At 35.0% G+C, this 25,981-nt stretch overlaps 1 long non-coding RNA gene across 1 annotated transcript in view; it reads right to left on the bottom strand.

Annotated features, from left to right (window-relative positions):
• Positions 1-25,698, bottom strand: part of LOC143232355 (uncharacterized) — a 28,235-nt gene extending 2,537 nt beyond the window's left edge. Inside the window, exons 1-3 of the long non-coding RNA XR_013017503.1 lie at positions 25,362-25,698; positions 24,324-24,576; positions 21,557-21,718 (exon numbers count right to left, since the gene is read on the bottom strand). This is a non-coding gene — a long non-coding RNA (uncharacterized LOC143232355). The remainder of the gene's footprint in view (positions 1-21,556; positions 21,719-24,323; positions 24,577-25,361) is intronic.
• Positions 25,699-25,981: the final 283 nt, after the last annotated feature.

Genomic DNA, 25,981 nt, shown 5'->3' with positions numbered 1-25,981 from the left:
GTGTAAAACTAGAGGGAAGGCTAGGCATCACCACTCACCGCCAACTCTTGGGTTACTCTTTTACCAACGAATAGTTGGATTTACCATCACTTTATAACACCCCTACGGCTGAAATGGCGAGCATGTTTGGTGCGACCGGGATTCGAACCCATTACCCTCGGATTACAAGTCGAACGCCTTAACGCGCTTGGCCATGCCGGGTTTGTCTGGTAAGACAGCGCTAAGTTTATGAACTTAACAATCCTAAAACCTCGTATTCAATTCTTCGCTTTTGAAACAGCACCAAGCCCAAAGCAGCGTTGTTCTAAGATAAATAAAATACACCAGTTTAGTAAAAAAAACGACGTTATGCAAAACGGTGTTATTAAAGTTCTGCTTAATATTCACGTCATAATAATTATTTAAATTTTAACGACACATGTACATCTTGGGAGGTATTGGGTATTTATACTCTTCAAAAAAAGAAACGCAAAAGGCAAAATATGAGACAAATTGTTAACACGTTTATTCCGGGTAGTTCTGTATGACATGTGTGAAACTTTGCACATTCACTGCTGAACATCCAAAGTCTGCAAAGGCGAAGTCCACGCTCACTAGGTAAAGTTTAACGTCACTCAACGTCAATAACGAGTATGTCCCCCGTGAGCATCAATAACTGCTTGGCATCTCCTGCCCATGGAAGCGATGAGATGACGAATCACATCCTGTGGAATGGCTGTCCACTCAGCCTGCAAAGCTGCTGCAAGCTGAGGTAGAGTCTGCGGTTGAGGTTGTCGCAGACGTCGGTCCAGCTCGTCCCAAAGATGTTCGATGGGGTTTAAATCTGGTGATCTGGAGGGCCAGAGAAGAACGTTGATGTTGTGGGGTCTCAAGAAGTCAGTGGTGAGTCGGGTTGTGTAAGGACGGGCGTTGTCATGTTGAAAAACGTCGTTGACGTTCACCATGATGGGTTGCACATGGGGCCTAAGAATCTCGTAAACGGTTGCGTACGGTCTGATCGGAAATCCTACGCAGCCCTGGTATGGGTGAGGCAGTAGACGTCGCAGTGGTGGTCATATCCCGAAGGTGACGTAACCGGATGTTGCGATCTTGTGCGGGCGTGGTCACACGAGGTCTGCCAGATCGTGGACGGTCACGAGTTGATCCATGTTGTTGGTGACGATTCCATAGCCTTGTAATGGTGCTTGGGTGGACATTCACAGCTCTGGCAACATCTGATCGAGATTCGCCTGCTTCCAAGCGACCAATGGCGTTGTTGCGTTGTGCTTCAGTCAGTCTTAGCGTAACTGTATTGCGTGTTGGTGGCTTAACACTGAGCTATGGAAACCGAGAACCCGTCACTTTTATAGGGATTTTCACATGTTGCACTTGCAGAACACGCAGATCTCTCAAACAAATTTATTGGACACGCATGCGTTTTGGCGAAAAATCCGATGTTTTCCTCCGTTTTCAAAGTGCACAACGTTTATTGTCATTTTGGTCTGACAATCAGTGCCTTAACACGTGTAACATCACATACTCTGAGCTTGTAACGTTATTACATATATTTATCTTTAAAATAACAAAAATATCCCTTTTGGATTTCTTGTTTTGAAGAGTATATCTTTACTATGGTTGAAAATTATTTTTCCGATAAACTTAAAATTTCTGATAGTCACAAAATACATATTAGATACAAGTTCAGTTGCTACAAAATTCCCATCATAAGAAATAATTATGGCAAGGTTTATGATGTTCCTGCAGTTTTTAATACTATATCTAGAAGTGTACTAAAATTTTAAAATATAAGCAATTATTAAAAAGCAATTTAAACAAAGGTTTTGTAATCAAATACTAAACTTGTATTTTTATCTCATTTTACATGTTTTTACAATGTAACATAATATTTAGGTGTCATTCTCATTTCTGCTGCGTAATTACATATGTACATATATATATTAAGTTTCATTGTGATTCATGATCTATTTGTTTTGCTTTCTATTCCCTGCGGATAAACTATGAGCTTCGTGAACTTGTTTATTATTTAGCTACAACATTTGCTGCAAAATCGAATATTAAATTAAAAATAAAATGAACAAAATATTTGAAAAAGTACGGATATTTGATGAAACTTAGGGCTTTTTTCTTTCTCGATAGTAAATAACGTAACTAAGCTATCTCTAAGGTCAACAAAACTTAATTGAGGGTAAGTACAATGGTTAATATTCTAAGTAACCAGAAGTCATGTCTAAAGTGTCTTATGGGTTGGAAGAAAAAAAAAGACTAAGCCTGTAATGTATTAATTGGTTCATTTGCTTTCTTAACATAAGAGATTATGTAAAACAACCTTCTAGAAACTTTAAATTGTAATATTATAATAGCTACCACACTAAAATTAAATGGAAAAGTAGAAACGAATTGGGTTTGAGACGATATTTGCTTAGAACAATTATATTGAGAAAGAAATAATAGCTAATAATCACATGGTTCACTAAATAACCACCATGAAAATATTTTTGTTCTTGAACTCAAACTGATGGTTCTTTTGTAAGGTTTCAACCAAAAACAACAGATGAACGCGGTAGATAAATCACTACAAAGGAAGAGTTGTTACTAGTACAAGGTTTAGGATATATATTCTGATATTTTCAAATGTGATTTATAGCAATGTTATCCACATTCGAAAAGCAGACGCGCCCACAAATAGTCATCTCTCATATCATCTTTCTACGGTGTAAGGTCAAAGTTAGTCTGTGAGATTCCACACGATAGGTAATGCAATCGATGTTACCATATTGATTTCAGTACGAGGATCGATGCTGGACGTATTTGGGATTAAGGTCACCAATCTCAGTTACTATGGTAACATCAAACAAAGGTTTTCAACGAGTCAGTGGTAAGCCATATAAGTTTGTTGCTATGACGTTTTCGATTTTCATCAACGATATCAAGTATAACCCTGTGGTCATTACAGTTATATGCGTGTGACTCCAACATCAATCATTTCAGGAATTCACTAAGGACTTTCGGGGTCAGGGACCGGATAAGAATATTTATTATATTCTCAGATCAGTCACTAACACCTATCGTGTTATGGGTCGAGATACGAGAGGGCGCGCCATCCCAACGCCCTCACTGATCTATCTACTGAACGCAAGCTTCGTATAAGTAGGATGTTAATGATATATGATCTTCTCCTTCCTGCTAACAAATGGGAAATGGAAATTAAGGAAAGTGGCTAACGTAGCTAATGTAATTACAACGGATATCTGAACTCTTTGTTACGTTATTCATCATGGCAATTTACCTAAGGCAAATTATGAATAAATTTTTGTATGCATGCAGTGAAACTAAATATAAGTCCAATATGAAAAACAGACTTCATTCTACATTGAAAATTTTGAAGATTGTTGAAATGTAAAAGTAAATGGTCATTGTGGACAAGATGTGGAATAATTATAATAGCATAAGAGCTTTGTTAACCATTGATTTTTTTCTAAATAAAATAAAATCCCATAAAAATGCGATTTATTTAAGACCTGAAAAACTCAGTTAAAACTGTAAAAACATGACCCTTAAAATAAAGCTAAGACATTTAAAACTCTTAGAACACGTGGTCGACTTCTTACATGCACACACATTCTTATTAAGCTTGTCTATAATCTTTTCTATTCCGACTACCGAATTACTCTCAAAGAGTACAAACATCCGTCTTGGGGTAAGACTACTTAAAATAACTTCATCTGTGACCGATACGCGGGTAATGACAAGTTTCACGGTCCAATCCGCCTGTTTTTCTTATTTTGTTGGTTGTTTTTTTTTTCTTGTGCTACCGGAAACTGAAGTGTTCAAAATATTGTCAACAGCGAGGCCTAATTTCTGTGCATACATATTGATCTTTCTCTTACGAATTCCAATTATTCACAGTGGGTTTTTTTTTTTTTATTCCTCAAATGGCTTCCCTCTATAATGATGTAGTAACAAAGAAATAATACAATAAAGATGCAAAGAACGTGCTCTCGGAAATCCATCGATGCGTAAGACGTATAATATTGAATAAAAGGGGTAAAAACGTACTGGATTTCTTGAAAGTTCATATAACAGTATACATCAACAAGTGGGTTTATAACCATTTTTAGGAACTAAATAATATAGCGATAAAGAAAAAAGACTCAACCAGATTTTAGTTTTCAACGACATAATCAAACAGGAACAAACAATTTAAAGTTTTACGGTTTTCTGGTCTCATATTTTCGTACAGGACTTATAATTGTGATACAAAATGGAGAGGAAAACAACATGTAGTTACCATGAGTAAAATTTAAGGAAGCTTCTTTTTAGTACTGTTTCGTCTTCTCTTGTCTGAGATTCCTAAAGGGGTGGCAGTTGAGCTCAGCTGTTGGTTAAAGAGTTCGGTAACTAACAGTAGATTTTATACTTATGGACATTTATTGTTGAAATATAAACAACGTGTTAGATCTATGACTAGTACTTGTACCTTTTTAAAGGTTTCCATTGAGCTGAAGCACGAATAAAACAGTAATATTTATGTACTCCCTTTCCTCTTTAAAGCCAAGATCTATAACTTCTGTTTTAGGATAAGTTCATTTAAGGCTTACGCAATCGCAGTAAGAGTTTGTTTTCGTTATTCGCGCAAAGTTCTAGCTGTTTCTATTTTTGAAATAACATACTAAGGAGAAAATCACCACCACCACCAAATCGAATAGATTTGACCTTGGTCCAGAGAATGAATCCATAGACCCAAAGTGGAATTTTGCAGAAATGGGACGCAAACCAAAGACTCTGGGATTCACAGCCCAATACGTTAACCATAAGGCCACGCTCGATGTACCAAGAAGAGAAACGATCGTTTTCTATCCGCATGTTCCGAGGCTACAATATTTCCATATCCGCACGTAGCGGTTTGATTCGTAAACCGAAGACACTAGGATGTCAATTCAACATCAAGTAGATGTTTACGAAGCCATCTATTACTCAGATACTTATATATGGCAGTCTCTTATTCTCATTTAGCTCTTTTATTTATTCATGACACGTCAATCCTATATGTATGTCGCTTCTATTTTATAGCGCTATTAGTTTAATTTTCTTCACGTCTAGCTACGGTACTTTTTGACAACGCTTGTTGTTTTATCAGATTGTTTGTGATAGCATTAAAGATTCAATGAAACAAATTCGTTAAACGTTTTCATCGTCCTAAAACATAAAGTTATAAATGGCTTTGGAGACGTATATCATTTATATTGTATTTAGCAATCGTGTTTTAACTAACCTGTAGTTTAACATAATCGGATGCTTGCCGTTATTTCAGAAAATACTTTATCACAATACCTGCAAAATGTTATTCACGTGTTATTCTGGTAAGTCAAATGATTTTCCAGTTAAACTTCACTAGAGGTCGCCATAACTGTAAAGATAAAATGTTTTATCCCTTGAAACACAAAATACATTGGCTTTGTAATGTACAACTATGCAATCAGATAACTTTCTGCTTGTATAATATATATATATGTATGTATAGTGTTTATATTCAGATAAAGGATTACTATTGTATTACACAACAGCACAAATGATTGTGTTACTAGTTTGAAAACAGATATGATACTTAATGCAATTCCTAAAATTATTCGTCCCAGAATTATCATCAATTTCAGCTAAAAATAATCCATTTCCCGGACGTATGATGGAAATCAACATATCAGTATCTACATTGGCTACTAAAGTTGTCCATTGCCATTCATTCTACATATTTGTGTGGGACGTCTAGTTGTTCAACATTTATAAAAGTGCCCTTATGTAAGGAGCTATTTACTTTGAACGTCCCCCGCCCTATTGCAAGACTGACTGCGTTTAATATACCTAATCTAGGACTTAGAGGGTATAAATCACTACATCTACGTATTGATACTTTACGGGTATTTACTTCAAGTTTAGTTATGGCGATTCAAATATAATTTGACATCTGAAACATTTCTTCTAACATTGAAAATGTCATATTTAATAGCATTGAAATAATAAACAGACTACTGTGAATTACATTGATAAAATACTTATTTATGATATATCTAGTGTACAAACAAAAATAATTTTAAATTACACAAGCTTCTTTTACAACACCTACATTACAATAGACGCATTTTAAAACTTAACTTAGTAAGTCTCTTAGTTTTAAATACCATTGTGTGTTCATCACAATGTATCTAAGGCTATTCCTGTGCTCAAATAGCAGTGCAACTCTTTCATTTAAAGGCAATATATTGCAACCTCTATTTTTATAGATTTCTACGGCGTTTTACACCTGAGTTTAACCCACAAAAAATCACCCCTTTTCCGAAAATTGTATAATACACAGCCGTACTCATGGCACCTGAGTGAATGGTCCGGGCGCATTATCAAACGTGCAGTAACGTTTAATACCACATATATTTATTTGTTCCGTAATTATTCAACTGTAATGCTTAAGATGTTTTATATACTTATTCCCATGGTCTGTAGTTGCATTATTTTGTAAACATCTTTGAAATAAGATTCAAATTGATAAACTTGTAACTCGTGATTGGTTTGGTTTGTTTTGAATTTTGCGGAAAGTTAAACGAGGGCTATCTGCGCTAGCTGTCCCTAATTTAGCAGTGTAAGATTAGATGCAAGGTAGCTAGTTATCACCACCCACCGTAGCAAATCTTGGGCTACTCTTTTACCAACGAATAGTGGGATTGACCGTAACATTATAACACCCCCACGGCTTAAAGGACGAGCATGTTTGGTGTGATGGGAATTCGAACCCGTGACTCTCGGATTACGAGTCGAGTGCCTGATCCACCTGGCCATGCCCGGCTCTAACTCGTGATAAAGGTTACCAATAAATGCGTAAGGTCGTGGCGTGGTCTGGTAATATTACACCGTCGTGTGAATAATTATTACAACTGCAGAAGAAAGGGAAACCTTCGTGTAAATACTTAATTTAAATGGTCTAGCGAATAGTAGTCTTGTGTGAATAATTAATATAACTGAGCTATTAAATAGCACCCTTACGTGAATAACTAATGAAATTACTTTCATACATTAAAGAAATACAAAACAAATTGTCTATAAAATAACTAGAAGTAAAAGTTTGCGATTTTTTCTAGAATAAATTAGCATGGAGACTGAAACATCATATTAAAACTAAAAAACAGAAGTCCACCCTTCTGAAAAAAAAACAACAAAAATCTTAGAGCTCTTATAACGAAGAAGCAAGAGAAGTCTGAATGTCTTCAATAAAAACTATATAAAAACTTTAATTGTCTCAGAACTCAAGGAAGAACAACTGAAAACTCGATTTGCTTAAAGAAAGACCTGAACCTTGAAACTTTTTTCTCAAAATTAAAGAAGCAAGGAAACCAAAGTTTATCTCAAAACAGATTTTAAGCCCAAATAATCTCGTGAAAGCAAAAGGAACAAGCAGAAAAATAAATCTTCCTAAGGTAAGATTACAGCCAGCAAATAAAGTATCAAAACTAAACAAAGAAATAAGGGTAATTTACATGTAAGAAATATCAACAAGAGGTTCGATTAGACTCGCCAATTAACAGTAACTAACTGGGAGATTGAACCTTTTCTCAGACAGTAAGATAACATGTTTTTCTAACCTCGGTTAATGAGATTTCAAAGCCTCAGATGTGTTCGCGATGATATCTCTTGAAACGTGTCTGTGCGTCTGCTGATGATTTTTAAAAAGACATTCTTTGTGTTCGAACATAATGATGAAGAACTCAAAGTTTTATCTGCTTATTAAATCGTTTCTCAGAAAAGTGAGGACGTAAATGTGAATACTAATGAAACCATAAAGATATAAATATCATTTTTATTCAGATAATTATGGTCACAAAGAGAAAAATATTTTTTAAAAATTTTATTTCATCGATAATTCAAACGGCTATAATTTCCAAAGCATTTAAAAAAAATCCTTAGAGAAACAGAAAGCGAAATTGTTATCACAATTCGGGTAATTATGAGCTTACATAAAGTGCATTTTATTTTTTTATTTTTCACCCAGATACTTAAAACACGATATTTATTACAATCTTTGCCAATCATGATGATATTTTTAACGCCTTTCGTTCCATCTAGCGGCCTAAAAGGGAATCATAGCACGTGTTTGTTAGTGTTTTGGTAGTGGTCTTAGGGTACGAAAACGAAACAAACCTTTCATGTTGTCTTAAAGGTATAAGCAAGAGATTGTAAGCTGAGGTACAGACAAAAACAATTACCACATAGAGGTTCTTGTAAGTGCATCGCAAGTGTAGGTACTTTCGAAATAATCCTCATTCAAGTATTGTTGGGGTCTAAGGTAAAAATCATGAAACTTCGGATACCAAAATTATGGAAAATTTCACTTAAAAACCTCGAAGAAACTGGCATGTATGTGTGTGTGTTTATATATATATATACTATAATAAACGAATCATTGTTTGGAATACAACCACGCTTTTCATTCCACTTCATTTGATGCGAATGTTTTCACGGTTTTACCAGAATAAATTATGTGAATACAAAATATTCTATTTAAGATCGAGGCTCGGCATGACCTGATGGTCAGGGCACCAAACTAGCAATCTGAGGATCGCAAGTTCGAATCCTCGTCCCTCTAAATATGTTCTCGAGGCAAATCACATATTAAACTACTTATCCCGAAAAACAGCGTGATAATGTACTTATATTCGTTCATTTAATTGTCTTTCGCCGTGAACGTTATGATTTTCGCAGGATAGAAGTTGAAATGCGAATTTATCCTAACATTAAAGTTTAATAGAAACTTCATTTAACAATGCGAAGATAAATTTAACGGTTGGTTTAAAAAATTGTCCGTTCAAAATGCCTTAGCCTTCACAGCCTTAGCCGTTCAAGATGCCTCACAGGTATATGAACTATTTCATAGGACATTCTTTGTTCCTGATTGCTTTCGAACTTGTACTGTCACCAGGTGTCACTTTATTGTAATCTCTAAGAAAGAAAAGCGGTTCATTTAGCAGTCAAAACTGAATAGCTTGTTTAATCTTCTCTAATGCAGAATTTCCCAAAGGGAGTGAAATAGTTTCACAATTACAAAGAAAAATACAAGATACACTAGCTATAAAAATTGAAAAGTTAAAATGGGCCATGTCTACACTCACTTCTTAATATTGAATGAAAGTTTCAAGACAGAAATTTAAAAAAGCACAACGGAATCAGTTTGTGTCTTGTGTATGGTATAAAATATACTTGATGTTTTTTCATACAATAAATAGCCTACTTTGCAGCAATAACTGGATACGACATGAGCTTTCCTCCGAACGTAATAATGGAGAAATTAAAAACTAATCTCTTGTCTGGTCTGATCAGTTGTTGTTCCCGTGTTCTTCCTACAAAACCTTGCACTGCTAAATTTATTGTTACCAAATTATATAGTCTTACGGCGTGGGTTATGTATGGTTGGAAAAAGTACCCTGAGGGATATTCTAGGTGCCAATGAACGTGACTGAAGGATCCCCCCCCTGGAGAAGAGGGGAAGAGACAGAGACACCCATTTCACTAGAATATTTTAGTTTACTGCTTCGATGTTCCAAACGAATTTTGCTTGAATTAAATTATATTGTACTATTATTGTTATGCAAATTAATGGACTTCTTGACATCTCACAGATCAACCCACCAACAATCAAACTGTGACCTGTAAGCTACACTGTGCATTGCAGAATAATACATATATTACAAAAGATGCAATCATCTCTGGTATATGTATGACCTACATGTGTTCCTTTGCTTCGTGGGAAACAACAAAGGGTGGGGTAAGTCCTGGTATATATATAACCTACATATATATCTTTGATTTTTCAGGTAATAAAAAAGTATTCATTTAATCCTCCTACGTATGTATATATATGCACGCAATCTTTTCCTCTTCGAATAGAATCCTGAAAACATGAGTGTGGTTAAGAACCTTACATTATCCAATAAGGACGAACATTTACACAGGTAGAATGGTTGTTAATTTATAACACGTTATATCTTTATCAGTCATAAAAGTCAAGATAGCGACTATTAATACAATTAATCACATTTATGACCATTAACGCATTAATCATGATATATACATATTTTGTTAATTACTTCTCAAATAATTTGAGAAAGAAGTGTACATTCACATACATATATTTATGTATTAACAAATTTCATAATATCGAGAGATGTCTATTTCATATTTCATTAAGACGGCTTCCAAGTAACTCAGTGATAAGTCCGAGAGCTTATAACTCTAAAAACTGGGTTTCGATAATTGTGCTGAGCACAGCTACATAGTCATGTGTGTAGCTTTGCGCTTGACAGCAAATAAACATTAATGTGGTTCTCCGTATGTGCTGTATGTACTTTTGCCTAGCTTTCCGTAACTTGACCATGTTCAAATTAATCGACAGACCTATCAACCAGTCATTTGTGTCAGGCGTATCACTCCCATCACGAGAATCTAATTCCCTCTCAATTGCATCAAACACATGTGGCTCGTGTAGCGTTGGAAGGGGCAGGAATGTATTCTGGTGACAGTGAAAGTCTGTGTAGTATAAACAACATGCATCATAATCAGAACAACCATACATTAGTAATTAACTGATGATGTATCATAGACGATGATCTATACATTTTTGATACCACATGTAAAAGTTAAAGTTTGATTCTTCCTGTCATATTTATTTGTGACAGGTTCTGATAGGTATTCAAGAGTGTGTGATGTGACTAGTTCGAGCAGGCTAAAAATACAAATCGTACACTGTTCTACAGCCTTTTCTAAATGTAAAACTACATCGATTTAGACCAATAAGGTAGCTAACCCCGTTGTGAATGAAGCAGTATATTTTCCTCCTATAATGTTGCACAGCTTCCACTAACCTCGAAATATCCACACATGAAGGTTTCGGGAGACCAAGCATTCGATCGAAATGGAACTTAGTAGAAACTTGGACAATGCTCGCTTCAGGTATCAGTCCGTAGAGAGCTATTCCAAATAAAGCATGTTTATCTCCCTTATACCTGCTGTGGTAAACATAACTATGAATCATATTACTATCAACGTGGAATATGCAACTTTACTTTCAGCTATTGCTATAACAGATGCATGTTTAGCGTTATCTACAGCCACTGAAACCATATTTTCATCCTCGTTTCACGAGGGCTATCTGCGCTAGCCGACTCTAATTTAGCAGTATAAGACTAGAGGAAAAGCAGCTAGTCATCACCACCAACCCTCAACTCTTGGACTACTCTTTCATCAATGAATAGTGGGATTGGTCGTAACATTACAACGACCCACGGCTGAAAGGGCGAGCATGTTTGGTGCGACGAAGATTTGAACCCTTGACCCTCAGATTACGAATCCAGTGCCTTAACTACCTGGCCATCCTGAGCCGTTTTAAGAAGTAGTTGGATATTTGAGGTATTAACAAAATCTATTTTTGTACAATAATGGATCCTCTAAATTTACTTTGAAAATCAGTAACTTCAACTGAAGATCACATTCATAAGGTACGGCAGGATTTTTACAATGTTTTTCACTTATATAAATTTTAATAGCTATACATTTAAATATCAGTATAGTTTATCAATATTTTGCATCTTTATCTATTGTTTTTCAATTATAACAGCATCTCGTTCCACAAACATGACCTTACGTCTTCTAACTTAAGAATAAGCTAATCTTGATTCTGTCTATGTTTTTCATGATTCATTGATTTTGATGACCATTAAACTACTCTTGACGAGCTATCAATTCAACAGTCACATTACACGTAGAAAAATAAAATAGACACAAACTTAGTCTCTTTACGATTGGCAAACTATAAGAGATGATCCTATTTCGTTACTTTGGTAATGAAAAGAAATTCTAAATGGCTCTGGACCCGGATTTACTCTCATGCTTTATTCTCAGTTCTATCAGAGTGAGTCGAACCGTGTTGTATGTAGAATTAATTTTACTATACGTTATAAGTTAATAATACTTATTAATGGATTTGTCAGAGTTAACATTATAAAAAAGTTGGCCAACCACATTTTTTAAAAAAGCGATAAAAACATACAGACACGTATTTAACAGGAACACAATTTTGCATGTATTCCTTATCAGAATCGCTAGAATTTTTGTATGTGTGATATGGTGAGAGACTGTAAACTGTCTTAATGTGTGCTAATGTGCTAATACAGTCTTTCATGTTAATCATCTTAGTCAGTCTTTAAACATTTCTACTTCTTCTCACTTAACCTTTCACCTACCTGAAACGGATGCAATATAGCACACCGAACTGTGAATCTGTTTTGTTCGTGGTTCGCGTCCCGTTACTGGAAAATTACGTTCCACACTTTGGGGGGGGAGTGCATTATAAAGGTAGCCGGCATATCCCAAATGGATAAGATAAAGAATAGTCCAAGGGCTGATGGTGGATACAAGTTGCTCTTTCTCTAGTCTATTAGTTCAAAATAAGGAACAGCAAGAGCAGGTATCCTTTGTGTAGCTTTGCATAAGTATTCGAAATAAGTAAGCCACAATTTCATCGATCAAACCGCCGTCACACCAAACATTCTCGCTCTTTCAGCCGTGGTGGCTTTATAATGTGACGGTAAATCCTACTATAAGTTGGTAAAAGAGTAACTCAAGGGTTGGCGATGGGTGGTGATGACTAGCTGCCTTCCCTCTAGTCTTAAACTGCAAATTAGGGACGGCAAGCGCAAATAGCCCTCGTGTAGCTTTGAGTGAAACTCAAAAACTAACAATCAAATAATCATTGATCAAATTATAGGACATTATATTATGCGTGAAAATGGTCTATCTATTCACTACTATGCCTCTTAATTAGAAATATCCCAGCTTATCCTCAGGATTGGCCTGGAATGTTCTGGTGATTAAGACACTCGACTAGCAATGTGTGGGTCGCGAGTTCAAATCCCGTCAAAGAACTTATTCGCCCGCTTCAGCTGTGACAGTAAATTCCACTATTCGTCGGTAAAAGAGCAGCCCTAGAATTAGCGGAAGGTAGTGTTAATTGCCTTATCTTCAGTCGATAACTTCAAGCCTAGTGCAGACAGTCCTCGTGTTGTTTTGCGCGGAATTCAGTAAACGTGCAAATAAGTCTTCAAAATTTCAAGATCAAGGTGACGTGAAACTAAAGAAGAAAATGCTTGTTTGTTTTTAATCAGGTTGCAATACAACTCACAAATACTTCCGTTACTAGAATTCAAAAAAAGTTATATATCGTATTTATGAATTACATAAGCATCTGTAAAGGTTAAATATATTACTTAAAAAAGCGTAATGTTATTAGTAAAATAAATACAGTAAACATTATTTTAACCTGTATCAAATGTACAACACGATACACGATACCACACAAGGATATAATGTATAATATCATACAGTATTTATATTTACTACTAATCGAGATTGCACTGTGCAATACAGGAATACTCTTCTGCGTAAAGGTGTATCCTGTAAGACAAATGTGTTTTTATAAAGAAGTCAGACTTGGTGTAAATGTGCAAGTCCATTCAGTCTTGTATCTCTTTGGGACTAGCCAAGAATATTTCCTTTGTAAACATCACAATAACCATTACATGCGAGAGGAATAAAAAACGAAATTGTGTATGATTTCCGATAAAGTTTCCTTGTGTGTTGTATTATTGGTCTCGCCAGTTTTACGCAGTGTATTCTATTGTTCTTCATATGTATATACTCTGTGATACGTTTACCGCCAACTAATAACATATATTTGTGTACACAGATTTTTGAGAAAGTAAGAAAAATTTTCTTTTCGTATTTTATTGATGTTTTAAGAGAGTTCTCGAACAAGCATGATTTGTAAAATAGGTAATGATAGACATTTAGTGTGCAAAAAAACGGAATAATTTAGGATGACTCGACAGAAAATCTTAAAAGATGTGAAAGGTTATTTGAAAATTACCAAGTCATACATACTTCAACACGGTTGTAAACTTGAACTTGCACATATTGGGTATGCGTACTGTAATGATTTAAAAGGAAAAAATGCACCAATCATTGTAACATTACGCGTATATAAAGTAGTTCTTATACAGTTGTTTCCATAAAACAAAATTAAGAATTTACTTTTGAGATATTACTTGTTTTATAAAACTGAGCTGGATTATTTATTCAGAAGAAATATGTAGGTTTGAGATCAGATTTAACTGATGTGACTAATTAAGTTTTAACAAACCGCATAAAACTACTAAATATATACAACCGTTTCGGAACAATCCCGGATCAAGAGAGTTAGTTGTATGTGGTTGCAATTGAATAGTGAGGTTTGGCTGTCACTTTTGTAATGCACCCATGACCCCCTAGTGCGAAGAGCTTTTGTGCGGCAAAGGGACGCAAGCCGTGAACCCTAGGTTTCACAGTTCGAGCACGCTAACCACTCGCCCACGCTCGACCCCATGAATATTATGGCAGTCATTTACATCAAACTGTTTACTAAAGTAATATAAGTTATGAGACTCAATTTATTTTCCTCCCTTGACAACAACCCTAATTTCTAACTAGTCTAGTTAGTGCTTTGTACAAAATACTGCAGGAAAACAAACTAACTGAACTGATTTATCACCATATCCGGACGAAATCACCAATTTATTTCTAACCACTTGTGGCCGTAATCATTGTCTGCATTACAAGACGTTTTTATTGTTTAAAATCTTCTGGAACTTAAGGTGCTCAGACCACTTCTAGATCAGTCCTTGTCATCATATGTTCACATTATGTAACCAAAATTGCCATAAATAATAAATGCATCTACTTACTGTCACTTAATTAAAGTTGGCCACGAGTTCTCTCTACACAATAATGGCTCCGTAACACTGACTTTTACTTTTTCTAAGCTGCCGTGTTACGAGCACTGTAGTTAACAGAAAGCCACCTGCATGTTAACATCTATAGTACATTGGTTAAGATTTCGTAGGTTAAAAGTCCATATAAATACTGCATTGTTTGAGTTTTTAACGCTGCACACCACAGTTAATTAATAAACACGCCAAGTCAGGTCTACGTCTTGTGCCTTTACAGAATATAAAAGATATCTAAATCTCTCTTGCCACTTAGTAACTTTAAAAAGTTCATCTGTGACGTTATTTTAAACTACTGATGAGCATTGAAATGTTAAAAGAAATGTGTTTTAAAAATCACGTATGGTGATTTTTAAACTTCCCCTGTAATCTTGAACTTAAAAGAATAAGAAATGAGAAGTTTTAATACGTTATCAACAATTCGCCCTTAAAATAGGCTGAGAAGATAAAAGGTCTCAAGCAACTTTGCTTCAAATTAACTAAATGTGGTAGCAAAGTTTCAGTTTAAAATTGATCTAATTTTAACACAAAAATCTATTAACTTCTGCAGTAACACAACTCGATCGATCCATTCTCACACAGGTTTTACTTTCACTGTACTATAATATTTATAACATTTAAATGCATAATCCATTAACGAAATTCAAATACGAACTGTTTCGCTGTACTACTTATTTAAAATGCATGTCTCCAACTGCATCAAGTTTTAAATATTTAGAAAACATGACTAAATAAGGAAAGAATTAAAACAGATTGTTTTAACTAAAAGGAAGTAATCCACACTTTGGATTTAGAGTGCTGTTACTATAGCCTTGCCAACATTAGATTAATGAAGTATCCTTTTTTTATATAAATTCTCACCGTTAATGAACCATTTCTCTGGTAATATAATAGGTATATCTTTAAAAGAACTGAAAACAACCTTGTCTGTTCTGGACAGGTTTTAACAAAAAATCATAAATCTTGATGAAAGTGGGTAGAAAATGAAGCCTGGTTACGCCTTGTCTTCTTATAGTTATCAGACTTCATGATTTGGCAAAATGGACATCGTGACCTCAAGGTGCCCAGGAAACTAATCAGAGTTTGGAAACATTTACTGATGACTTTCATTATTCCGTAATTAAACTGGAGCTGCAAGTGTAGCTCCTAAGCTTTCTCCTCTACAGTATTTTGACTTCCATTAACAGCTGTTCCAGGCCTTTTCACAGTCATGTTTGCCTTGAGTATAGAATTACAAATCACTAAGTACCTCAGTCAGTTAACCTGTCGCATACGTAATGTGTTTATTTTTTACAAATGTAATTCCCAAGGTCTACTGTATTCCCTTCTCTACAAGTAAGAGCAAAATTCTTTTGTGCTCTTAACGAGGTGTTTCAGGAAGAGACACCAACAAGAAGTACTAATGATATTTACGTACAGTTCACTTTAAAATAAGTTGCGATCCTGTATGTGGTTAGTGGTTCAGTATAATGAAGTTATCAAACTTCATAAATGTTTATTTTCCTGAAATAACATTGCTGTTATTCGCAAGACTCAAATCGAAATTATTTTTCCTTTATAATTTCTTGTATTCATTATATTTTTAATCAGTACGTCGATCTCTGTTGGCAAATATAGTAACATGAACGTGTGATAAAAACCTCAAGGGAGTTGTGTTTGTATGTTGTTTTTTTTGTGATAACTGGTAATTTATATTATATGTGAACAGACTAAATAATATTCTATTACAAAAATAGCATGTCTTTACTCGAATGGTTCTGGCTTTGTTCTCCCAGTCGTCTTACTATAGCATTTGCTACATTTATAGGTTTCTCATCACAAAGATTCGTTTCACTACAGAAACGAGCATAACTGTTTTTAATAACCCTTTCTTTATCTTAAAGAGAAGGTGACATCATTCAAATGACACCATTGAAGAGCAAAACGTATCGCCACAATGAGCTGACTTATTTCAAAGTTGATAACGGATCAGTACATACCTTACCTTATTCTTCGAAAGTTACCGACCAAGTGTTCATATCTATAGAGACCCATGTATCTAGTAAGACCATACAGATTACATACACGCACGTCATGAGTTACGTCCAATAAAGATAACATACACGCATGTCTTGAATTCCATTTTCTTGTGCCCTCTAGTGGCACAGCGGTATGTTTACTGACTCACATCGTTAGAAACCGGGTTTTGATACACGTGGTAGGCAGAACACAGATAGCCCATTATGCAGCTTTGTTCTTAATACCAAACAAGCAAACGAACCATTTTTTAGAAATAATACATACGCATACCATGTGTTCTTGTATTCTATAGAGATAACACCCACGTAGGAGATCTCGTATTCTGTACATACAGCACCTACGTATAAGATCTTGTATTCTGTACATACAGCACCCACGTATGAGATTTTGTATTCTGTACATACAGCACCCACGTATGAGATCTTGTATTCTGTACATACAGCACTCACGTATGCCATGCTCAACTTTGGAGATAATTTGAAGGCTTGCTTCCATATTTTTAGAAAAAAAGGTTTAAGAATCTTAATTACGTTCTACATTAAGTTCTTTCTAAACTCTTTACCAACCGTAATTAGTTTAAGTAATCAAAGATTTCTTTAAAATATTACATGCTACCCTCATTTCATCAGGATGGCCAAGTGGTTAGGGCGCTCGAGTCGTAATCTGAGGGTCGCGGGTTCGATCCTCCGTCACACCAACATGCTCACCCTTTTAGCATTGTAAGACTGGAGGGAAGGCAGCTAGTCATCACCGCTACCTCTTAGGCTACTCTTTATTTAACGAACAGTAGGAATGATTGTCACATTAAAACGTTCTCACTCTAGTCTTACACTGCTAAATTATGAACGGCTAGCGCAGATAGCCCTCGTGTAGCTTTGCGCTAAAATTCAAAACAAACACTTCTGACACAAAATCTAGATACAACAAAGTACTTAATAAATAAGTCTTATTTTCCCCATTTATTTTAATCTCTTATCTGTTACCGGAGAAAACGTTTTATGATTTAGAATTGCGCTTGGAAATCAGTGTTTTGTTTTCGATTTCTTAGATATTATAAAATGTGGAAACTGGATGTGAAAAGGTGTAATTTCTTATTAATGGTAACGAAGGTGGTGGAAATTCAAGTCGAATGGACTACTTAGTTGTGCTCTTTGTATCCTAAGCACTTTAAGAGTCCACGCATTAAAATTATTATTAGTCTTACCTCAGGCCGAGTATTTCAGTAGTATTAAGTCAATTAATCTTGTTTTGTAATTATTCGTTTATTTTTAAATATTTTAATTATTTTATCTTCTTGTTTTTAGTTTTTTAAATTATTGGGTTTTATAATTACATTAGTTATTAGGTACTATTATCGCTATAACCAGTCTTATCAATTTTTCCATCCGACAAACATTATCAGTTTGCTATACATTCTTTCAAACGTAGTTCTTATACTAACAACTGGGCACTGCAGCCCCAATACAAAATTCACCCTTCCTCCACTCTTTGTATCTGATTGTAAAACAACTTACATTCTGTTCTGTTGCATAAACAATATAAACAAACAAAAAACGTTAGTACTGGTTCTTCGTTTTTAATTTTGGGGTTGATAATTGAAATTTTGTTCTATATCTAAAGTATGCATCTCACATGAGTGTTTGCCACCCTCAGCTGTTTATCCACTAACCCCCTTTTCCACTTACACTCACCTACATCATATCTGTAGTAATTTCTAAATACAACTAAATACATCAGATACTTTCTTAATTTTTTATACAGTAGCATGTCACTATGATTGTTGTCGAGAATTTTTAGCGACAGTCTTTAAAACCTATAGTGCGTAATTTCAAAACACGAACGGTTCTTCGTTGTTAATTGTGATTAGGTGTGAAACTTTTAATCAGTAAGTGTCTTTCTTCAAGTGTTTTGATGATTTAAAATCAGGGTTAATTGAAGACTATTTTTCGAAAACAAGGATAACACTTGCCTAATCACATGTCACACAGTGTTTGTGACAAATGTAAAGAAAGTTTGTAGTTTGTTTATTGGATCTCGCGCAAAGGTACACGAGGGATATTTGTGAAGTGATAGACTAAAGGAAAGACAGCTAGGAAATACCAACCACCGCCAACTCTTGCGTTTCTCTTGTCACATCGAATAGTAGGATTTGACAGTAATTCTTATAACGCATCCACGGCTCCAAAGTGCAGAGCGCGATTTTTTTCAGCGGTAACGAGATACACTCCTCAAAACCTTAACTCCACAATCAGACACGCTCAAAATTTGGCTGCCCTCGACCCAGTTTGTATGTGGCTAGTTAGTTACTGGCATGTATGGCCCGGTGGTCGAGGCGATCGATTCGTAATCTGAGAGTCGCATATTCGAATCCCCGTCACACCAAAGACGCTCGCCCTTTCACCCATGAGGACGTTATAATGTGTGGTTCATCTCACTATTCGTTGGTAAAATAGTATTCCCTGAGGTTGACGGTGGATAGTGATGACTAGCTGCCTTCCCTCTAATCTTACACTGATAAATTATGGACGGCTAGCGCAGATAACCCACGTGTAGCTTTGCGCAGAATTAAAAAAACAAACAAACAGGTTTGTTACTGTCTCAGCACTCAGACTTCGTAGGTTAAGTTAATACATTAGATCAACTCAACAAGTACGATTCTAAAAGTTTTCCCTCGAGTGATTCAGCGTTAAGTTTCGCCTTATAACGCTAACAATCGGGTTTCGATACCTGAGGTGGTTAAGGCACGGATAATTCATCGTGTAGCTTTTTACTTAACATCAAACTAATAATGTATTCCCCAATCGCTTAATGATAACCTTGCGAGATAAAACGTTAAAATTCTGGGTTTATTCCCTGAGACTGGCACAAGAATTAACAAGTAAAACGATATCCTGGCTGAAAACTAAGTTGAAAACAGACTAAAAGTAAACATAATTAGAATAAAATTCATGATTACTATAAGATAATTTCCTGTGAGAAGTCAAACAACAACAAGAATTTATGTTCACGCGTTGAACTTATAACAAGCACCTGACCCTTTAGTCAGATGTGTCTCTCCAGTTAACTAAAAGTTTTTACTTTTCATCAAATTAGTGAGGTCGTCCCCAAAATACTTCAGTTCAAAGACTGAAGTATAACTATCTCTTTATTGATGTTTTTTTCTGACTTTAAAATTGAAATATTCTGTCGTGTAAAAAAGAATTAGTTGATTTATTACACTCTCAGAGTTAAATTACCTTTAACTTAAATTACTTAAGCCATGCGACACCTGTTGGCACTTTTATAACTACAATAAAAAATAATGACATCCAAAATATGTACATTTCAAGCTCAATACTTATTTAAAAGCTTATAATTAATTTCAACAATTTGATCTAAATGATCAGGGCTAACAAAAAAGTTTGTCCACCGCAGGAATTAAACTCTGAATTTTAACAGCATAAATCCTGAAGTTTGCTGTTCAGTCTTCAAAAACTGCATTTTATGAAAGATTAGTCATTTTCACGAGGAAACAACTCTAATCTTCACCATACTAAAGAAAACTAAACTGTAAAGAAGTAGACAATAGTGGATAACCAGGATATGCTTTTTAATAGCCTGTGGCTAAAAAATAACTCTAAACGTACTTTAACTGATAGAGTGGTTGCCATAACGTAATGATGCAGTTATGTATGCATTTGGGTTAATTATCATGACAGTTTACATTAATTACCAATGTTTAACATAGAAGAGTCATGCAAAGAATAAAATGTTTTATGAATTCCAAGTGTTCGTAAGAATTGGTTCGTAATCATGTCATGTGCAAAAAAGCATGGGCTTGCAACGACACTCCGAGAAATGTCTAGGAAGAATAGATATATCTTCCAGAAATAAACAATTAAACTTAACCAGTAAAATATGCGGGAAACTCGAGAGTTCGTTTAATATACATCTCATGAGTGTCACGTAAATAGTTATATACAGTATGGTCGATGTGAATACTTTTACTTCAGTGACGTGAAAGTTGAAACATTGAAACCAATTATGAAGTAAAAATATCAAGAGTAAAAGCTCGTCTGGAGATCAAGTAACTGTCATTAATATCCAATACAGAGCAATACAATTGTTTACAAAAAATTTCCTAAAAGCATTTCAAGATAAAATATATAGGAGGTAGCAGCAGTTCTTACCATGAGCACACGTCTTTTATAGTGCTGCTCTTTCAGTGTTTTTAGCGTTCAACTTTTCAGTTTAATTCCCTTTCTTATATGTAAGGCCTGTTGGACCAGATGCTGGTTTTCCATAACGATATGATGAAATTAAATATATCTTGAGTTTATTATAATGAGAGTTTACAATAACTTCCAATATTTGACGTCAAAGAGTAAAGAATAGGCAACTAAAAGGTATTTTATGAATACAAGGCGTTTCTCAGTCTGTTTGAAGTTTCATCGGAGCACGAACTGACTTAAATTCTGAACATAATTATTACTTCTAGGAAAATATCTCTTCTACAAACAATCGCTTACAAAATATTATAGTTAAGTTAATCCTCGGCCGTATGCAAAATTCTACTAATATTAAAGCTTACGCACACAAAGAAACTGAATGTTTACTCTCATAGGTAGTACAGAATGCAACGCACCAGAGGTGCTTCGTCAATTGACTTACCTAATGTTTTTATTATTAGAACAATACAGTACCTCGAGTAGGCAGGCTGGAAATATTACGACGTTTCATCTTAATTTCACGATGAAAGCGCATCTCATAGCATAGTCAAGTGTAATAAATGGATCCGGAACCAAACTTTAACCAGGAAGCGTTCATCCACGAGGTGCAGCTTTGCATCAAGTTCTTGACGTTAACTATAACAAAAAATGTGGAAATAGTATCAATGATTTTTTTCATTTTGTATAAAATTAGAAATACATAAAATGTTACATAAGACAAATACTACGATTTTACCTTAAACGACTGAAGGATGTTTAGCATCTTTGGTCATAATTTACCAGTTACTTACTCGGCATTCCCTCTAGTATGTGACTATACAGATGTCCTCTCGTTGAAATTCACCTAAAGTGTGATACATTTTAAATGCAGATGGCGTCTAAAATTGACGTCTTCTTACAGGAATACATAACAGAACCATCCATTCCATCAAGTGTTTGTTTTGCAATTATAAAAGTTTGCAAGGCAAGAAATATTAGTAAAGAAAGGACATCTTTATTGTCGAACCGGTTAAGACAAGTGAGATGTAATTCCAGCAAGGAAAGATGTAATTACCACACAACGGTCTACCAGTGGTATGCTAAAGTAGTGTTGTACTACATACAAACTACTTATCTTACTTTCTTATAAATTTCCCGTCTACAGAAGTTACAAAGTGTTTGTGTTCTATTCTGGAAAATTCTAAAACGGGATGAGTTCAAGTGTTAAATTCAACCTGTGGTGTTGCATTCTGTAGCTTGACTGGTTAAGTAAGTTACTGTTGGTTGGGGTAGTTGTAACGTGACCTACTTGTATTTGAGGGATAACGTTCAATTGTCATATAAAGAAGAGACATTGCTGCCTTTCGACGCTCATTTTCCTATTGGTTTGCTATAGAAAGAACGTCCGTTGTGAACAAAGTTTTGGCTTATCCACACCACCTTCGTTATAAGGTATGAGAAAAACAAAACCAATCGGTATTTCTTTTACTATTTTTATTCTGAGACCAAGTAATGCTTTACTCCATTCACTTCTTAATAAAGCAGTTTAACACATTTTATTTAATTAAATTTCTTTCTTTGATCCTGCAGTAGTCCTTCTGCATTCCCAATCCTATCACTTGTACGTTTCTCCTCATACGCCCCAAGTAAATCATTTCGTTTTACTCCGAGTTGAGTCAAAGTGTCTTATGCCATCAGTTGAACTGAAACAAATAGGTACACCTACCCTTATGTAGCTACGCCGATCCTTTTGTAAACGTGATACACGTATCCCCCTTTTCTTTTCTTTTTGGTTTATCTTTCTTTCTTTTTTGCTAAAGTCGAGTTACTGTGAGATTGATTTGCCTTCTAATTACCACAAACTTAAGCATCTTGTTATCGGAATTAATCTAAAAAAAGTAGCCAGTTATACCTAAAATACGTTGGGAATTAATATAAAAGAAAACGGCCGGTTATACCTAAAATCCAATCTAAATTAATCTATAAAAGTAGTGGCCGGTTGTACATAAAAATACAAATCTCCCTTGAGAACTGTGAACAAGATCATTCACCCGGATTTAGACCCACAAGAACCATGTTCATAACCTTATCCTTAAGTACACATCCAAATGGTAGGCCAGTTGTGGTGGTTTCAAATTACTGCTATAATGGTAAATTAACCGAAGAGTAGAGAAAAATGCCAAGGTGAACTCTTTATACTATCAGATTAACATGATAACGTCACTATACCACGAGGAAATGACTCAGTATGTTGCCAAAAGCCTCCTACAGGGGAAACTACATTGCAGAGTGATAGTATTTAACCAGAACCGTTACAAGTAGTGGTGGAAGAAAAGGCTGAAAGGCCTTGGCAATCATCCTCCTATAGTCACCATAGATCGTGAACAACGCCCTCTTGAAAAGATGAAGTATAGTTATCTCAATAATCCATTTCTGTTAAGATCTAAATACCGAATATTAACATTCGAATAAACTCACATTTTAAAACTACAAACATATCTTTTGACTTTGGTCCCAGATATTTTATCATACAGCAAAACAAAAACACAAAAATTAAACAATATACACAAAAGGTTGAGAATGTAATAATACATAATAACACAAGTATCTAAAGAGGCAAAACAATGGGAAATTATTTCTCAATAAAAATTACATCATTCTTTTATCATTAACTAAATCTTTTGGAAATAGTTACAACGGTTCAAGACCATGAGCTACAATAATATCGAAGTAATTTATGATTGGGTGTACGTTCTAAAAGAACACTCGTTGAAATATTGCAACACATACAGTAATAAAACCACATTGATTAAAACTACATCTGTTTTAATATCACTTGACTGTGAAATTATTATTAAATTTGTCTGTCATATATCGCATAGAAAATACTTATCTCATATATACGTGTATGTGTGTGTGTTTAATACGTCGATTAGAAACCATTGCAGAGGAAAGTTCCCGAACAATGATAATATAACGTCACGATGTTCTAGTTGTATCTGTGTGCTATTTTCAAATATTTAATAACTAAAACGTCGTTCCCTTGAGATGTCTCTAGGCAGTTGGCCGTCGAGTACTTGTCACAAGAAAGCGTTGTCAATTATAAGAAAATGTATGTCTCAAAATATTATGGTACCTGTCTCAAGAGAATGTTGTCCTTTACAAGAACATATACGTGTCTCAAAGCATTACTGTCCACTAAAATTACTTTTACCTGTCTCTTGTGAGTATTGTCCATAAAAACAACATATCTGTGTCTCACGGTTATATTATCCTTGACTATAAGATCTTGTAGTTGTCTTAAAGCAGCAGTGTCCACTAGTAGATTTTGTACTTGTCTCAAGGCACCAATGTCCACTAGAAAAAAGGTGTACTTGTATCAAAGCAGCAGTGTCCACTAGTAGATTTTGTACTTGTCTCAAGGCACCAATGTCCACTAGAAAAAAGGTGTACTTGTATCAAAGCAGCAGTGTCCACTAGTAGATCTTGTACTTGTCTCAAGGCACCAATGTCTACTAGAAACAAAAAAAAAAACTTGTATTTGCCTCAAGCCAGCAATGTCCAGTAATATAATTTCTACTTGTCTCAATAGCATAACTTCACAAAGTGACATTTTTCAAACACGTCTAACACATTACTGAATGACGTTTCCGTAAACCTTTTTAAGTGTAAAAACATTAAACTGCCTGAAATGCAAAGCAAGTTCCACAGTTCTATAAGGTTTCGCACCTGTTTTAAAACTTACTTTCGGTATGTCGATAAAGATGATGAGTCATATTACAAAAAATAAAACAGATCTGTTCATTGTAGTCAACCGCAAAGATACACAATGAGCTATCTGCGCACTCCTCACCACGAGTATTGAAACTTGTTTTTCAGCATCGGATGCCCTCAGAATCACTACTGAGCCACTGGGCGATAAAGAATAAAACATTCAAACGTTCATCAGAGTTACCACAATAAGAAACTAAACAATTCTGTTGAGGAAAATAAATTGACCAACTGCTTCGGAATTTTTTTAATGATATATATAAACGTTTTAATTATTTATGAAACAATTATGGATACGTTTATGAATTATGAATTCATCAATAAGAGTAATGCTTACAAATACCAGGTAAAAGCAAAGTTACTTTATGTAAACAGTAAAAGAATGTCCAAAACTATTTTGGCTTACACTAATAAGGTTCCTCTTTAAAAGTAGCATTCTTTTTAGAACGCCTACAGATATGTTAAGCTGAAAAAATAAAGAGTGGCGTTTCTTTATTTTTAATAAGGTATCAAAGAAATGAGGACTTACTGCACTACCGATATCGATCAAGTCCTTCCAGTTGTTACAAAAACAAATGTAAAAAAAGGACCAAGTTAAACCTTGAAGTCACGCTGCTATCATGTTCTATACTTTAATTTGGACCTACGCCAGAAAGAGAGAGACAAGTACTTTCCGTAGTTGAATCACACCTTTTAAGAGGTGGTACAAACTTCTAGCTTAAAGATGGAGGTAGTTAGCCCTTGATTTGTGGAACACTCCCAATAACACTGACTTCTTTAAACATGAAGTTTTATCTTAGCTAAAATACAAGAATATTATGTCTTCCAATGAGTTGCAACCTAAAACTAAACGTAATGGCGGATTTAACTACTGGATCGTCATTGATCCTCGGAGATTGACCCTGGACCTGTAACCATGGAAACGGGGGCCATTCCAAGCTAAAATGCAGGGGAAAACTCCCACCTATCGATTTCTCAAATGCTTGGCTGAACCACAAGGATAAATTTGATTTTTTTTATTCTGATTTTCTCAGTGAATGCAGTTATACGCCTAATAATTATAGGAAAATAATCCAAGCACCAATACATACGATATTACAATTCTCAGCAGTAGTTTAATTAAAAGTGATCCGTTAATATTCGCTAGAA

The sequence above is a fragment of the Tachypleus tridentatus genome, chromosome 11, assembly GCF_004210375.1.
Source record: "Tachypleus tridentatus isolate NWPU-2018 chromosome 11, ASM421037v1, whole genome shotgun sequence".
Classification (NCBI taxonomy): domain Eukaryota; kingdom Metazoa; phylum Arthropoda; class Merostomata; order Xiphosura; family Limulidae; genus Tachypleus; species Tachypleus tridentatus.
The sequence above is the reverse complement of the archived record's forward strand: the minus strand, read 5'-3'. Positions and strand labels throughout refer to the sequence as shown.